The sequence below is a fragment of the Anolis sagrei genome, chromosome 6 (genome assembly GCF_037176765.1).
Source record: "Anolis sagrei isolate rAnoSag1 chromosome 6, rAnoSag1.mat, whole genome shotgun sequence".
Taxonomy (NCBI): domain Eukaryota; kingdom Metazoa; phylum Chordata; class Lepidosauria; order Squamata; family Dactyloidae; genus Anolis; species Anolis sagrei.
Genome location: NC_090026.1, coordinates 119,429,720 through 119,442,396, shown reverse-complemented (window position 1 = coordinate 119,442,396; position 12,677 = coordinate 119,429,720).

The following is a 12,677-nucleotide window of genomic DNA, read 5'->3' as shown; positions in this document are numbered from 1 at the left end:
AAGTCTTTGGAGCTTCTGTCATCCATCTACCCCAAAACGTGTTGAGAGAGAGGGTGAAGAGTCACTCCAGCTGGAGAAATATGAACAGGAGTGAGTCACGAAGGCTAGGGGAACTCCTTCGTCAGGCGCTGGATGCCGGATTCTTGGTTTTCTTTATTTCTTTTCCCACTAGCCAGCTGCCAGTTTCTCTTGGAACGTAATACTGGGAAGCAGCCAACTGCTTAACAAAACCTCATTTAATTTAGAGAGACTTTCAGTTTTGTACTCAATAAACGATGGCTGCAGTTCACTGATTTCAAGAATGATCTCTGCATATATAGCACTTTCTAAGATGTATATATACACACACTGAGAAAATGTTCAGGTACAGCCTTCTTACTCAAACCAAGAGTGAAAAGAATTAAACACACCTGACGGTGAATCACTGAAAAAGAAAAGGAGAGTAGTGTGGGTATTATGAGTGTAAGGGAAGATGACAGCCTAAATGTGGCTGATTAGACAATGGGTGACATTTCCAGTGGGCACCGGAACAACCAGATATTTTACGAATTTCAACTTGTCCCTGCTACATTGAAGTGCTTTATGTCACGTAAATGTAATACAACCTCCTGAGTCAAAATCCTTTTCAACTGGAAAAGGTCACCCTAGCTAAGAAAGAAAAAGGCAAGTGGACAAGTGCACGTTACATGCACAGGAAAGGAAAAGAAAGCAATACTTTGAATGGAAACAGTATAAAACTGAGGGTTGGATTATGGAAACAAAATAATGTTCTAGCCCATTGGGCATCCAAGGTCTTCAACAGAGTCCTCTTACTTTCCACTACTGGACAAGATATGAAAAATTAAAATTGCTCAGGAATAGATATTTGTTGTCATATACTTATTAATGTGAAAAGCCACAAGCTAATGAGTAAGGTGTGAGTGGACCCAATCTATAACAGGAGATGGCTATCAATGGGAAGCAGTTCAGAAGTTTCTTTAAAGAAGATTTTCCAGCTATGCAGATATTGCATCAGACATCTATAGTCACATATAGACATACCCACCAAGGCCCAGGAGGAGGCCAAACAAGCTGCAAGTTATTCCTTGCATGTGCCCTATAACAGTAGTAATTTCTCTGTAGGTGTCAGTAGATTTTGTCTACTATAGTAGTCAAGACCCCTGTTTAAACAGTTCCACTGGCTGCCGATAAATTTCCAGTCTCAATTCAAGGTGAAGGTTATCACCTACAAAGCCCTAAGCGGTTCGGGACCTACCTAGCTTTACGATCACATTGTGATCACATCACGCAAGCTCTAAGATCTTCTGGGGAGGCCCTTCTCTCGCTTCCATCTCCGTCACAAGCATGGTTGGTGGGGATAAGGAAGAGTGGCCCCTCAGCTCTGGAACTCTCTACTCAGGGAGATTAGACTGGCACTCACCCTATCCACTTTTCGCAAAGACCTAAAAACATGGATGTTCCACTGTGCATTTGACTAAACGGTTCATTAAATAATTGTGCCCCCTCAACCATAATTTAATTATTGACCCCTGCACTTTACTACTGTCCCCTGTATATAGTATTCTGACTGATATTGCGCTTCCAGGCCTAATTTATCATCCAGCTCCTGCACTTTTTCCAACTGTCCTTACAACTTTATTGCACAAGTCCCAGATTCCCATTAACCCTTGAGTACTTTTAAAGCTTCTGCAAGGGAATTCATGTAATCCATATTAATGCCATATCTCCAATGTTCCCCCCCCCCCCCCCCAGCTCTGTTACCATCAACATATCAACCAACCAACAAACAAACATAATAATGAAGAATTGATGTAATTCCATTTACACTTTATGAGAAACTAGCTTGGGGACCCGGCGCTGCCCGGGTTATTAGAGAAAGTGGGTAATGGCAGTTCTGTATGCCAAGTTTGGTCTTTATTGGTCATTGGATAATGGCTGCATTGTTTTCAGGAAGTGAGTGAAGGAACTTGAAGTCCCATCATCTATGGTCCATGCTCCTCCAAACAGCAGCAGGATATAGAGTGGGTCATAGGGGCTCTGTGTGCCAAATTTGGTCTTTATCAGTCATTGGATGAGGGTGGCAGTGGTTTCAGTAAGTGAGTGAAGGTACTGCAAGTCCCATCATCCATGGTCAACCCTCCTCCAAGCTGCAGAAGGATTTAGAGTGGGTCACGGGGGCTCTGTGTGCTAAGTTTGGTCTAGATTAGTCATTGGATGAGAGTTGCAGCAATCTTGGAAAGGGAGTGGAGGTACTTGAAGTCCCATCATCCACGGTCTGTCCTCCTCCAAACTGCACCAAGATGTAGAGTGGGTCATGGGGGCTTTGTGTGCTAAGTTTGGTCTTGATCAGTCATTGGATTAGGGTTGCAGTGGTTTCAGTAAGTGAGTAAACGTACTGCAAGTCCCATCATCCATGGTCAACCCTCCTCCAAAACTGCAGCAGGATGTAGAGTGGGTCTTGTGTGCTCTGTGTGCCAAGTGTGGTCTTGATTGGTCATTAGAAGAGGGTTGCAGCAATCTTTGGAAGGGAGTGGAGGTACTTGAAGTCCCATCATCCATGGTCTGTCCTCCTCCAAACTGCAGCAGGATGTAGAGTGGGTCATTGGAGCTCCATGTGCCAAGTTTAGTCTTGATCAGTCATTGGCGAGGGTCTCAGTGGTCCCAGGAAGTGAGTGCAGTGACTGCAAGTCCCATCATGCATTGACAAATTCTTCCAAACCACACCAGGATGTAGAATGGGTCATGCAGGCTCTCTGTGTAAATTGTGGTGTTGACCCATCATTGTTGGCAGTTGTAATGGTCGTAGGAAGGGAGTGCAGGTATTGCAAGTCCCATCGTCCATGGTGCATCCTCCTTCAAACTGCACCTGGATGTAGAGTGCGTCATGGAGACTCAGTGTGCCAAGTTTGGTATTTTTTGGTATTTGGATGAGGGTTGCAGTGGTCTGATGAATTGAGCAATGGTACTGCAAGTCCCATAATCCACGGTCCATCCCCGGCCAAACCACAGCAGGATGTAAAGTGGGTCATGAGAGGTCTCTGTGCGAAGTTTGGTCCTGATCAGTCATTGGATAAGGTTAACAGCGGTCTCAGAATGTGAGTGGTGGTACTGCAAGTCCCATCATCCATGGTTCATCCTCCTCCAAACTGCAGTAGGATGCCGAGTGGGTCTTGTGTGCTCTGTTTGCCAAGTGTGGTCTGTCTTGGTAATTGTCTGACTCAGCCCCCTCTGGCCTTTCCTTTCCTCTGTCATCTCGGAATCTTGGAATTGAGGCTGGCCAATCAGAGACCATATGCAAATTTCCTTCTCATGTCCCCGTTTCTGCCATGAACTCTTTTCTCCACCAGGGGCTCCTCTTGAAGCTGGCCAATCAGAGACAATATGCAAATAGCACCACTGCGGCAGCCAATCCGAATGTTGGAACTTTCAGGCTGGCCAATCAGAACGCTGCCACATATCCCTTCCGCCCTTCCGCCCGCCGCCCTTCCTCTGTCCGATACAAACAAACACTCTTCTTTATTATATACTAGCTTGGGGACCCGGCGCTGCCCGGGTTATTTGAGAAAGGAATTGTGTATCAAGGTTGGTCTTTATCAGTTATTTATATGGCTCGCAGTGGTCTCAGGAAGTTAGTGAAGGTACTTTGAATCCAATCATCTGTGGTCCATCCTCCTCCAAATTGCACCTGAATGGAGAGTGGATCGTGGGGGCTCTATGCACCAAGTTCTGTTCTTGATCATTCATTGGATGAGGGTCACAGTGGTCTCAGAAAGTGAGTTTAGGTACTGCAAGTCCCACCATCCATAGTCTGTTCTCCCCCATCATCCATAGTCTCCCACAAACATCACCAGAATGTTGAGTTAGCCAAGGGGGCTCTCTGTGCCAAGTTAGGTCTTTCTTGGTATTTGGATAAGTGTCGCTGTGCTTTCAGGAAGTGAGTGAAGGTACTGGAAGTCCCATCATCCGTCCTCCTCCAAACAGCATCGGGATGTAGAGTGGGTCATGGAGGCTCTGTGTGCCAAGTTTGGTCTTGATCGGACATTAGATGAGGGTTGCAGCATTCTTGGGAAGGGAGTAGAGGTACTTTAAGTCCTATCATCCATGGTCTGTCCTCCTCGAAAGTGCACCAGGATGTAGAGTGGGTCATGGGGACTCTGTGTGCCAAGTTTGGTCTTGATTAGTCATTGGCGAGGGGCTCAGTGGTCTCAGGAAGTGAGTGAAGTGGCTGCAAGTCCCATCATCCATTGTCAAATTCTTCCAAAGCGCACCAGGATGTAGAGTGGGTCATGCGGGCTCTCTGTGTAAATTGTGGTCCTGATTCATCATTGTTGGCAGTTGTAATGGTCTTAGGAAAGGAGTGCAGTTATTGCAAGTCCCATCGTCCATGGTGCATCCTCCCCCAAACTGCCCCAGGATGTCGAGTGCGCCATGGAGACTCAGTGTGCCAAGTTTGATCTTTATCAGTAATTGCATTAGGGTTGCAGTGGTTTCAAGAATTGAGCAAAGGTATTGTAAGTCCCATAATCCATGGTCCATCCCTGGCCAAACCACACCAGGACGTAAAGTGGGTCATGAGAGGTCTATGTGCCAAGTTTGGTCCTGATCAGTCATTGGATGAGATTAACAGCGGTCTCAGAATGTGAGTGATGGTACTGCAAGTCCCATCATCCATGGTTCATCCTCCTCCAAACTGCAGTAGGATGTCGAGTGGGTCATGGGGGCTTTGTGTGCCAAATCTGTTCTGTATTGGTAATTGTCTGACTCAGCCCCCTCTGGCCTTTTCCTTTCCTCTGTTTGTCATCTCGGAATCTTGGAATTGAGGCTGACCAATCAGAGACCATATGCAAATTTCCTTCTCATGTCCCCGTTTCTGCCATGAACTCTTTTCTCCACCAGGGGCTCCTATTGAAACTGGCCAATCAGAGACCATATGCAAATAGCACCACTGCAGCAGCCAATCAAAACGCTGGCACATACTCCTCCCGCCACACTTTTGTCCTCCGCATACAAGTTTTGACTTTTATTATATACATAGATATAGATATAGATTAGGACTGGAAATTGTGAGTGCCCAGTAGTAGAAAGTAGAGACTTCTTCCCCATTTAGGGGTATAGCAGCTCCTATGAAACAAAATGTTTAAAACAATGCATACATGCTATCTGACACCACTTAAGTTTTCCAGAACTACAAGTTATAGTCCTCCATTATGTTAAAAAGGTTTAAAGAGAAAAACAGACCATGTTGCATACGTGGTCGCACTGCTACCCATGTTCTGATTTCAAGATGACAACTGGCCATTGTTAATTTTTTAGTCTGATATCTTAAGTTTCTTATCAAACATTTCTAAGATACACCACTGTGAAGGATTTTGGCCTTTCTTTTGTTCCAGGTACCAAATATCACCTATGTGAATTGACACATAAAAGAAACAACAGATTGGATGATGTTCACTGTCATCAAAAACCTCCCTGTAGTCCTGGTTAAGAAAATTTGCCCATTTTTTCCAATGACAATGACAGCGATATCCAGTAGCTGTCAGTCGGAAAGGCTTGATGGAAGTGTGTGATAGAATCTATTTTGTATTTCTTTATTCCCCTTCTCTTTTCCTTTTTTCTTTTTTGAAACATGAGAAGAAGCTGCTTATCTTTGGGAGGACGCTACCTTTGATGCTGATGTAAAAATGTACAGAATGTGTCTAAACTCAATTAAGAAGTGTTGGGGGTGGGGGTGAGAAATCACTTAACCTTTTCAAAACACTTCTCCCATTCTAGAGATGGCTGATGAGGTCTTTGAACAAGAGAAGGAGGGCAGGAAAGAGCAGTGCTAGAATTTGCTTCTTTGATGTAAATTGCCTGCTTCAAACTACTGTCTCTAAGCAGTTTCGTAAAGAGAGCCAGGAGGGAAAAGAAAAACTGACAGTGAATTATGATTCGGAACAAAATGATGTTGCTAGTTTTCTTATGGTTGTACTAGCATTTCTTCCCCACAGCCTTTAAACATGGCTCTGCTCTAACCAGAGATAGATCTCATCCATGACTCAATTCATACAATTATTCTATGCCCCTCAATAGTTTTTTTCCCCTGCCAGAAGGGAAAAGGTGTGGCTTCTTTCCTCTTCTTGAATCTCCTGGTGGTTGCTCTTATAATCTACATGTTGGACAACTGGATAAAAATGCACTGAAGTTGCACAGATCTACTAAAAGCAATGGCCATAGATCAAAGTCGGCAAAGTTCATCTCAGGGACACCACTTTTGTGCTTCCTGTTAAATGCAAGCTTAAATCCCAAAAAATGCAAATTTAAATGAAATTTCTGATGCAAAAAATATAAGCATTATTAAAGCTGATGAATATTTTTTTCTGTATTACGTATTAAAAAGTTGGTTTCTTCAACAAATAATATGAACTCTATAGTTTAAGAAATCGGTGGTTTCAGATCTCTTAATTCTTCAAGTTGATTAACATAGAACAGTAACAGAAATTGAGGGGATCTGTTGTGTTGAATGTATTATGCACCCAAGCAAACCTCTTTTTGTTGTGAATTTGTTCAGTTGCTTCCAACTCTTCATGACCTCATGGACCAGCCCACGCCAGAGCTCCCTGTTGGCCATCACCATCCCCAGCTCCTTCAAGGTCAAGCCAGTCATTTCATTGACAATATCCATCTATCTTGCCCTTGGTGGCTCCTCTTCATTTTTCCTTCAATTTTCCCCAGCATCATTATCTTCTCCAAGCTTTCCTGTCTTCTCATTATGTGGCCAAAGTACTTCATTTTTGCCTCTAATATTCTTTTCTCCAGTGACAGTCGAGCATTATTTCCTGGAGTATGGACTGGTTTGATCTTCTTGCGGTCCAAGGCACTCTTGGAATTTTCCTCCAGCACCACAGTTCAAAAGCATCTATCTTCCTTTGCTCAGCCTTCCTTATGATCCAGTTCTCGCATCCATAGGTTTCTACAGGGAATGCCATTGCTTTAACTATGCGGAATTTCATTGCTAGGATGATGTCTCTACTCTTGACTCTTTTATTGAGATTGGTCATTGCTCTCCTCCCAAGAAGTAAACATCTTCAGATTTCCTGGCTGCAGTCTGCGTCTGCAGTAATCTCCGTGCCTAGAAATACAAAGTCTGTCACTGCCTCCACATTTTCTCCCTCTATTTGCCAGTTATCAATCAGTCTGGATGCCATCATCTTGGGTTTTTTGATGTTTAACTGCAACCCAACTTTTGCACTTTCTTCTTTCACCTTGGTTATAATACTTCTCAGCTCCTCCTCACTTTCAGCCATCAAAGTGGTATCATCTGCATATCGAAGGTAGTTAATGTTTCTTCCAGCAATTTTAACTCCAGCCTTGGATTCTTCAAGCCCCACACGTTGCATGATGTGTTCTGCAGGTAGGGTGCGAGTATACAGCCCTGCCATACACCTTTCCCAATCTTGAACCAGTCTGTTGTTCCATGGTCTGTTCTTACTGTTCCTACTTGGTCATTATTCATGATACATTATACAGCAAAGCTCTAAAATATACTAATTTTAAACAGTGAACATGAAACAACCATATGAACACTTGAATAAAGTTATGTTCACATCAGATTGAAGCACCCCCTTGGGCAATGCTAGAAAACAAGACTATCTTAAGAATAGGTTCATTAAGTCATTTCAGAAGAAGGTGTGAGGTCACGGGTTAGGGAGCCAAAACTAGCCACTTAAAAATGTCTAACTCTGTCAGCACCAATCAATTTAAGGAAATGATGGGCTGATAAGTTATGGCACACCCTCCCATAGAGGATGCAAATATATGCTTGATTCCTACTCAAACCAGTTAGTTCTACTCATTTTAATTTGAAGCATGCATAAAGAATGAAGTCCTGGAGAGCACAAAACACCCATAGCACCCTCTGCTGATAAAGAGGGTAGAGATTAACATTCACAAACAGGAATTCTTACAAAACAGGAGGAGAAATATGAAACTTTGTTCACATGTAACACTTCTGCTACTTTTAAGTGACCAATTTGAGGGAACTACACTTGGGAATCTCAGTTCAATTCTCCTTTATCAGTGGACGGCAGGGCATTTGGGGTGGCTTCTATTCATTAGCTTTCTGGAATGAAGCTGAAAAATTAAAGGTCTAACCAATGGTGCATAATTATGTTTTAGAATTCTGTTACGAGTCTATCTTATGATGAAGGGACCCAATTAGGTTACTGACTAGCCTTTCCTGAGGGGCCATTGAACACATAAACAAGCAGGTTGAAAGAGCAGACCTTGGAGCCAGCCCTTTTTCCATATAGCAACACTTTCTGCTAACAAGGATCCAGGACTAGAAGGATCTAACCACAAATCTAACTTTCTGCCCAAAGGCAAGATTTTACAAACCAACCAACACAAGAGATAATAGTTTGCAATCCAAATTCACTTAGTTATGGGCCCTCAACTTGACTCTGCTTATGATGACCTGATCTTAGAGGTTTCTTGTTTATGATTTATTTAGGCGAGGTTTGCTATTGACTTCCTCTAAGGCTAAAAGAGTGGTTCAAGGTTACCCAGTGGGTTTCCATGGCTGAGTTAAGAACGTGAACTCTGGCTTCTCAGAATCGTAATCATCTCACAATCACTGCATTTTACTGGTCTTCCCAATACAAACGCATAATCAACGTTTCAGTCTAAATATGGACTATTTTAATGGGGCATTTATTTAGTGTGTCTGTCTATGTATGTATGTGCCTTCACCTGTTGACTTATAGCAATCCCATTAATTGCTTAGGGTTTTCTTAGGCAAGGAATAGTCAGGGGTGGCTCTGTCATAGCCTTGCAATCTAAAATATAGCCTACAGTTCTGATATTTCTATCGAAACACTAGGTAAAGCTGAACCTGTGTTGTCGAAGGTTTTATGGTTGGGATCACTGGGTTGCTGTGAGTTTTCCGGACTGTACAGCCATGTTCCAGAAGCATTCCCTCCTGACATTTTGCCCACATCTATGGCAGGCATCCCCATAGGTTGGGTTGGGATGCTGTGAGTTTTCAATACAGCCTGGAAAACACACAGCAACCCAAAGTTGAACCTGTTTAGCATCCAAGATCAAACAGGATCTGGTGCTTTTACAGCAGTGTTTCTCAAACTCTGCTCCTCTAGATGTTTTGGACTTCAGCTTCTACAATTCCTAATTGGTATTACAAATTGGTATTTGTGGAAGCTGAAGTACAAAACACCTGGAGGAGCAGAGTTTGAGAAACACCGTTTTGGAAGATTCCTTTAGTAACATAACTCAATAAGTATCCTTCATTTATAGGGCACTGTATAATTTTCTAATTCAAGATTATCTGCAAATCTACATCATTGAATGGCACTGATCTAAGCTATGGTAGTCAGTACTGTTTGTTTGTTTAAATTATATTCTCCCTTATCCTATAATGAACCTAAAGCATCTTAATGAGAAAACTTGCATTGAAGGGCATCCAAAACCTATTTTTAAAAACCCAACCAAATGGGGCTGGAGGATAGGATTTGAACAAGGGAATGTAAGGAAAGAACTTTCTAATGTATTGATTTAATTACTCCTTGGTTCACACTAAACCAGATAGGGGAGGGGGGAAAACCAGCAAACCATGTGAAAATGAATGTAAAGATATTTCAAAAAGTGTTGTTTTAAAAGACAGAGACATCGGGGAAAGCATGCCCTGAGATCTACTGCGATGACAGTTTGAATAAAGCAGCCGCTACGTGCCACTGCGCCTTGCTCAGTGCAGCCTTTTAAATGGGATTGTTTGCTTAGAAATGCAAGCAAAGGCCAGTCTCTGGACTAGAAGAGACACCTTTTGATTGCACATCATACTGAGCTGAATCCCTGACTAATAAATTTCCCCACACCTTTGTCTGAACCTCAGAAGGAAAAGGTCTGCATTTTCTCACAAGTACACACAAGCCCCGTCCCAAGTCCTAGGGTTTTCAGCCTCTAAATCATGTCCTTTGTTGACTTACTAGAGAATCTGTCTGAGTGACAACGGACACTGCAGTTTTGTTACTTCTGTCATCCTCGCTACCAGTGCACTTTGCTTCAGATCAAAGTTGAAAGCCTCTTTTTTCAGCACACATATATACAAACCACAGTGACAAATAGCATGGTTTGTTTGACATAGCAAAGCAAATAAGGAATTGCTTTCGTTAACCAAGAGAAAGAATTCCCCTTTTATTTCAGTCTCAATCCTAATGCATGGGATGTTCAAAACCAGAGGTACACATCACGCTCCAGGAATGAGCCTCATTTAACATACAAAATCGAAACCTAAAATTATACTATCAATGGTAAGATTTTTCAATATTTTTAGAGGAAAACACTTGCTATTAGCTTCCTTCTATGAAAAAAATACTTTTTAGAACAAGCAACATTGATATTTGCACTAAAAGTTAACCTTCATGTCAATGAGCTACTCAAAAAAAAAACCCACCAAATTATTGAATATTTTGAGAACAAGCAAAATCAATATTTGCATTAAAAATTGCCTTTCATGTCATTTAACTACACAAAAATCCATAAGACTGGATTGTTAAAACTATATACACATTCTGGTTTTCTTTATTTTGAAGTTTAGCAGCCATTAACTTCCATGGTAAGTAGTTCTAAAGATCAAAACTAATAAAGGAATCTAAATTATGGAAATTCAGCACATATGAAATAATTTATGTAACCATACAAATTTTAAAATATATATCAATTTAACATCAAATATAGTTTGGTGACAAGAGCCTTTTTCTCTAGCTGGATCTACGCTGCCATATAATCCAGTTTCTGAATCGAGATTATCTTTGAATGGGGTTATGTGAGACTACACTGCCATGGAATGACAGACTGGTCCAAGATTGGGAAAGATGGACGGCAGGGTTGTATACTCTCACCCAACTTATTCAACTTGTATGCAGAATACATCACGCGATGTGCAGGACTTGATAAATGCAAGTCTGGGGTTAAAATTGCTGGAAGAAACATTAACAACCTTAGATATGCAGATGATATCACTTTGATGGCCAAAAGTAGGGAGAATTGAGGAGCCTTCTAATCAAGGTGAAAAAAGAATGTGCAAATGCTGGGTTGCAGTTAAACATCTAAAAAAACCAAGATTATGGCAACAAGACTGACTGATAACTGGCAAATACAGGAAGAAAACGTGGAGACGTGACAGACTTTGTATTTCTTGGTGCAAAGATTACTGCAGATGCAGACTGCAGCCAGGAAATCAGAAGATGCTTACTTCTTGGGAGGAGAGCAATGTCCAATCTTGATAAAATAATGAAGAGTAGAGGCATCACACTGGCAATGAAGATCCACATAGTTAAAGCCATGGTATTCCCCATAGTCACCTATGGATGTGAGAGCTGGACCATAGGGAAGGCTGAGCGAAGGAAGATAGATGCTTTTGAGCTGTGGTGCTGGAGGAAAGTTCTGAGAGTGCCTTGGACTGCGAGAAGATCCAACCAGTCCATACTTCAGCAGGCCCGACTGCTCGCTAGAGGGATGGATATTAGAGGCAAAGATGAAGTATTTTGGCCACATAATGAGAAGACAGGGAAGACAATGTCAATCAAAATCATAAACAACTAATGAATAACTGCATAGCTAACTTAAACCATTGAAATGATTTGTCTTTGGGAACCAATGAAAATGTATATTCCATTTACTATAAATGCTCTGCTATAAACCCCCCATTGGGGGTTGCGACAAACCCTTTGATTGCATTCCTGTATGCTCGTTTGTCGTTATTGCTATGGCCACCAATAAATAGTTTTTTGCAGTTTAAAAGATTCAACTTTCGTGGTGTCCATCCTTGCCCTCCCTATTGGAAAGGGGGCTTCTGCCTTTTTGGGAAATATTCTGGTTTCATTGCCCCTACAATATAATAATGAATATTTTGTAAATAAATAAAGGTATGTATTCCCCCATTTTCCCCAAAGCATGGGAACTAATCAAGGTGGTCAGTTGAAACATTCACACCTAGCTCCAGCAGACAAGAGTCCTTTGTCCCACCCTGGTCATTCTACAGATATATAAACCCTGTTTCCTAGTTCTAACAAACCTCACTACCTCTGAGGATACTTGCCATAGATGCAGGCGAAACATCAGGAGAAAATGCCTCTAGAACATGGCCATATAGCCCAAAGAAATCTACAACAACCCAATATGTTATTATGTTTGTACTTTCAGGTATGCAACAGGTAGATAATACTTTGTTGCTATATAATAATGAATATTTTGTAAATAAATAAAGGTATGTATTCCCCCATTTTCCCCAAAGCATGGGAACTAATCAAGGTGGTCAGTTGAAACGTGTGAAAAAGATCTTGGAGTCCTCGTGGACAACAAGTTAAACATGAGCCAACAATGTGATGTGGCGGCAAAAAAAGCCAATGGGATTTTGGCCTGCATTAATAGGAGCATAGTGTCTAGATCTAGGAAAGTAATGCTACCCCTCTATTCCACTTTGGTTAGACCACATCTGGAATATTGTGTCCAATTCTGGGCACCACAATTCAAGAGAGATATTGACAAGCTGGAATGTGTCCAGAGGAGGGCGACTAAAATGATCAAGGGTCTGGAGAACAAGCCCTATGAGGAGCGGCTTAAGGAGCTGGGCATGTTTAGCCTGAAGAAGAGAAGGCTGAGAGGGAATATGATAGCCATGT